At 21.3% G+C, this 6,209-nt stretch overlaps 1 protein-coding gene across 1 annotated transcript in view; it reads right to left on the bottom strand.

Moving 5' to 3' along the window:
• Positions 1–6,209, bottom strand: part of LOC102673016 (elongation of very long chain fatty acids protein AAEL008004-like) — a 17,710-nt gene that overhangs the window by 6,216 nt on the left and 5,285 nt on the right. The window lies entirely within an intron of this gene.

Here is a 6,209-nt window from a genome sequence, read left to right as displayed (position 1 = left end):
GATTTTTCATTGCTAAGATAGGATAAAAGTCAAGAATAAAAAAAATTTGCGTGTTTTTAAATTATCGACAAAATTAAGAATTGAAGGAGATATCCCTAGGTGCGAGTAAAATTCCCTATATCGAATCATAGTAAAGTTACATTAAAAAAAAAAAATAAGAAAGGTATCGATATATTATATATATTTACATATATACAAATATATATATAAATAAATATATATACATAAAAAATATATATATTGTATATATATATATATGATATATAAAAGTTTCACATATTTTCTTAAATAAAACTATAATTTTCTTTGGTAACTTTTTGATAGGATTACATTCAATGTACGTTCAAAAATATATATATAATTTTATTCAGAGTACATCTTCGAAGAAATATATAAATTCATGTTCGAAACAAAATAAATTTTTCTTTGAAAATATTTTTTCGAATAATGAAAAATAAGATAATTGGAGAGAATTAAAAATAATTGTATTCATATATTAAAATGAATCACTTTATACGTATCTCTGTTGTACAATCTTGTACATATCTTGTACAAACTTTGTATTTAACAAAAATGCTTCTGTATAATATAAAGAGTAATGAGCATTATTATGAGTAATTTTATTTTGTCTTTTTTTTTTAATTTTTTTTTATGAGTTCTAAAATAACGGGTTATAAGTAAAAATAAATAAAAAAAAAATCAACAATTTTTTTCAATAACAAATTTATATAATATTAATTTATATTCCCAATTTGATCTTTGTTTAATGATATTGATTTTACATTCATGCATTCTATTGATATTTCTCAATCGAATAAGCTGTCTAATCTCTTTAATCGATGAAACATGAAACCTCGTTATATAAACGAATAGGATGGAATCAATTTCACGTCAATAAAACATTACAATATAGTGCCTTGGAGGAGAAACGTGGTCGTATTACCATGGGTAATGGTTGAAGGTTAAATTCAACTAGTTATCTCATAGAATTGAAAATCGAACAAATGTTAGCATTATTTAGATTTTCAGATAAATTATTAGGGGCGCAAGACAATCGATAATATCGCTTTTTACAAAAGTGATAGACAGAAAATCAAATAAGAGAAAAATCATTATCGACAATTAACTTTTCTAGGGAAAAATTGTTTGAACATTTCTAATCTCTAATTGAAGTGTATCCCAACTTTTTTTTTAAAAATTCATAACTAATAACTCATTTCTATTGTAAATAAGTAAATTCCTTCTTTTTGATATTAATGTATTTTTAATTGGGTAATATTTATTAAAATATTATTATAAAATATATATTTGTTAAATATTTACTTTAATCTAATATTTTTATTGGAAATAATATCAAATAAAATTGGTTCAATGAATTCAATACATTTTCATATCTATCAATGATTAGCAAGGAAATTAAAATTATGTATATTATAATCTTTTTTATTTATTTTTTACCAATTTAAATTTTTCAATATTTAAATTATCAAAGACAATTACATTCTTAAATAAATTATATTTAATTAGTTTCAATGAAATTGTGAAATTGATATGCAATTATTTAATGATATATTTAGTCGTTATATTCTGAATATTTATTAAATCAGTCATTTTATATACAACAACTTAATAATATAATGGGGACAATGAATAAATTTAAAAAATTTCAATTATAAAAATAAAAAAGTTATCTTGTTGGTTATTATTCTATTTAGAAACTTGATTTATTATATTTTTTTTATAAAAAAATAAGGAACAAACTTAAGAAAAAAAAACAATATTTCAGTACTTTTATCAATTGTTTATAGAGTTTATCATCTTCTATCTAATTAATTAAAATTAATAGCTAATTCATGAAACTTTATCAATAAAAAATAAAAATTAAAACGATTTTTTTTAATATTAAGAAGATGAGAAATATATTGTATATTATACAAATCTTAAATCATTTTTACATCAAACAATGAAGAATTATATAAAGAATTATATATATATAAAATTATATAAAGATAAAACGATCGTGATTACGTTGTATTTAGATTTGCGTTGTGGAAATATTTTTTGTTTTATCATCTTTTTACGTAAATTTATTAAATGTTTTTTTTTTTGATAGTTTCCTTTTGGTTGAATAAATAATATTTTTTGCTAGATTTTTTTTTTGTGAAAATATGCATATTAGTATCAAATCAATAATTGAATATTATTAATTGTTATATAATGCCACGTATAATTTAATTTATTTTTTATTAGATGTAAAATGATATGCTATTCTAAATTTTTTCTGATTTCTTTCTAATTTATCTAATTTTTTCAATTTCATCTCTCAACGTTATTCATTTGTACAATTTGAAAAAAAATTTGTGTCTCTTAATAATATATATCATAGATAGAGAAAAAAAGATAAGAATTATGATAATTAAATATGATGCTTATAAAAATATTTATGATCTTGTATTCTGATCTCTTATTATTTTTGTATTATGAATATTATTATTAAAATTAGATATTATTTATTTGAAATATAAATGGAACATAAGAAGAACAAATAATAATTATTCCAAATAAAATAATTAAAATTAATTCTTTCAAATATATTATTATTCAGATATTATTTAAGATAAAACAATATAATAAAAAATAAAAAAAAAGTCTAATTTCATTCTTAATCTCTTTAAATATTTGGAATTTAATTTGAAGAAATTTTTAAATTAGATATTTTTATATTTGTACAAAAATAAATCAATCAGATTTTATGTATAAATTTATTTATTTTTGAGTGACATAATATTAGGATAATTAATAATAGAATAATTTCAAGTTGTTAAAATGTAATAGAAATTATAAAAGATGATAAATAAGTTAAGTAATTCTAATAATTATTATTTACTTGTAATTTTAAATTTACCTCACCTTTGACAAATTAAACTTTTGCATCATAGCGCAAAAAAAAAAAAAAAAAAAAAAAAAAAAAAAAAAAAAAAAAAAAAAAAAAAAAAAAAGAAAAAAAATACAGAAAAAATGAATAGCTAATCTAACTTGTTCAACTATATAATGCTCAAGATGTTAATCTCTGTACTTACTCTAGAACAACGCAGATACATCTAATCTAATATTCATTTTTCAATTTATGAATATTAAATATTGTAAATACATCGTAAATAATCATTATGATATTTTTGAATTTATAAAACGCAACACTCGGTTCTTAGAAAATTCTTATAATTAAAATTCTATACACGATTATATTAATTCTTTCAAATATATTATTATTCAAATAATTATTTAAGATAAAACAATATAATAAAAAATAAAAAAAAAGTCTAATTCCATTCTTTAATCTCTTTAATTATTTGGAATTTAATTTGAAGAAATTTTTAAATTAGATTTTATATTTTTTAGGACTATTTTAATAATTATATCAACTATATTTATAATTCATTAACTCACTTATTTGATTTCTATTGTTAACAATAGCAAAAAATCTTTTCTATTGTTAAAAATAAATAAATAAATAAAAATTGTTAAAAATAAATAAATAAATAAAAAAATATGATCCTCAAAAAACAACGATTATTTTTGGGATAATATTTTGAGGGATCATTTTTAATCTTCGATTCGATTATTTATTAAAATATTTTGTGAATAAATAAATAATAAGAGAAGATTAAATGAAATAACTAAAATTCCCAGGTAAAGATATTTCTTTTTATAATCTGTCAAAAATTCCGCCAATTTACATAATTTTACTTTATTAATTTATATTATTGAACGAAAGAAATTTTCCTCAAGAGTCAAAAATGATTTGGTGATTTTTTTCTATCTTAATTATTTATTATTTATTAATCAATCATTATTTATTAATCAAGATGTTTATCTTTCAAAAATTCAATGTTAATATTAATTTAATGTTTTTTTTATCATTATCTTCATCGAAATATATAAATGTATCATTAACGAATTTCAAGACTTTACATATAATTCTGTTTACATATAATTAAGTTTTTGTTTGGTATATTATATATTATATATTATTACGAATAAAATTAAAATATGCATACTAATTAAAATATAACTCACGATTGTCACTGGTTTCGTGAACTTCAAAATGTTTTACCGACCAATTTAGCCATGAGTTGGATAATCGCGTGACGCACGACATCCGATTCATATGTAACTTGATTGGTATCATCGACTCTAGAACACGGAATTCCATTAAACTTGATTGTGTTAAGCAGAGTTAGGAAAGCTTGGGTGTAGTTTAAAGTATGGGTCGTCCGGTAACAAGAACACAACGCGTGTACGGCCGAGGTAGTTGTGTGTCAAGGCCACGCGGTGTGATCTCGCGTTAAACACGATACGCATGCCAGGATAATTTTTCAGCGCACGGCGTTACACGATCATTAGAATTTTCAGAGAGAGAATTCCGTGCTCAATTCGGATTTTTTCGGCTCATTTCGTCCGTTTGCTTGAAAAAACAAAAGAGATAAATTTCATTTTAATGGGAAATTATTTAATTTATTTTTTTTTTTTTTGTATCTTTTAATAATATTCGATTAATCAAATGTTCAAGTTTTTTCAAAACTTCGTCAATCATTTTATGATTTAATTGACGCTATATTGATTTTATTTACGTCAATCACACGTTTTCTAACGAGATAAGTTTAAAAAAAATTAAGTTATCGAAAGAAAAAGTATTTAATATTTATATTCTATTTACTATGATACGATGTTAAACAAATATATTGATTTAATTTTTAATTTTTAATAATTTTTAATATATATTTCAAATGAGATAGATTAATTGCCAATAAAATTTTTATTTTTTGAAATTAAGTCTCGTTTACATTGAATTTACAATTATTATCGTACAGTTTTATTACCTTTATTCTTTAAGTACGATCCTTAAGTAAGTATAGGTTATGTGCAAATATTCATATTTTTTAACACAATCTTTTCCTTAACACATTAAAACTAAGACTTACATTTTTCAATAGCAATAAAATGAAATCTGTCTCGTTTTAAAATAAAACACTTACTCTAAACAAAGAATTTCCTTCGATTTATCCCGTTCATTGTTCCATGCACGTTTTATAGAACGAGATTTTCGAAGCTTTCCGGGCGTGCTCTCTCTCTCTCTCTCCTCCCCCCCTCCCCCCTCCAGGAAAGTGCTCTAGCGGCATTGCAGTTAGTTTGCAGTAACTCAGAAGTCTAAGGACACACCGATATCGTATGCAGGTTTGTGTGTGGTATATAACGTGGTAGTAGGGTTTCCGTGGAACCCTAATTACGCCATTTGCAATATCAGTGAAACGTCAGAACGTTTATATGTTTGAAAGGATAGCTACTGTTTGTACAGGAAGTCTTGGACAATGATATCGACGCTATTTACAAGCACTTCTAAATTGGTTTCAAGTGATAGTTACAGTAATGCATCGTTAATAGCTGCATGCTAGAATTGTATCATGTTTAAAACTGGATGTATTCCAAATAAAAAGTATTAAAAATTAAATCAAAATCGAAATAATTTTGATCAACAAATACATGAAACATGGGAAATATTTAAAATACAATAAATAAAATCGTTAATTAAAATAACTTTTTAAAAAGATATATTAGAAACAATTGTTTGATATAAATTTGCAATTATTTCACATACGATTTTTTATGATTACTTTTATTTATACAAAAATAAATAAATAAATAAGAAAATATAAAAAAAAAAAAAAAAACAAAATACTTCAAAAATTTCTCCAATATTTTTTTTACTAACCAATGAATTTATGTGAATTTATTATGAATATATTAATCTATCATTGATTTTAAGATATTTTAAGATATGCAAATGAATAAAAAATACAATTATTATTGCTTAAGAAACAGAAGTCAAAAAGAATGAATATATGAAAATAATATTAAAATATTTTATCACATGTATAATAAAGAAAATATTATAAGTAAAATATTTGTTGTATCTTTATAAAATAAATAATTATTTCAAATAGAGAATATTTTAATAACTATAATAATAAATATTTTAATTTCATTTGAAATATTATTTCAAGTTAATTGCATCATATAACATAGTTGAAAAAATAATTCTTTGAAAAGATTTTTACTTTTTATTATTTTTATTTATTCAATGCTTGAGGTCATTAACCGATCTGGGAATTTTTGGCATTATAACATATTCGATTCACGTAAGAAGATTG

The sequence above is a fragment of the Apis dorsata genome, unplaced genomic scaffold, assembly GCF_000469605.1.
Source record: "Apis dorsata unplaced genomic scaffold, Apis dorsata 1.3 scaffold_85, whole genome shotgun sequence".
NCBI lineage: Eukaryota > Metazoa > Arthropoda > Insecta > Hymenoptera > Apidae > Apis > Apis dorsata.
This window is presented reverse-complemented; position numbering and strand designations above follow the sequence as displayed.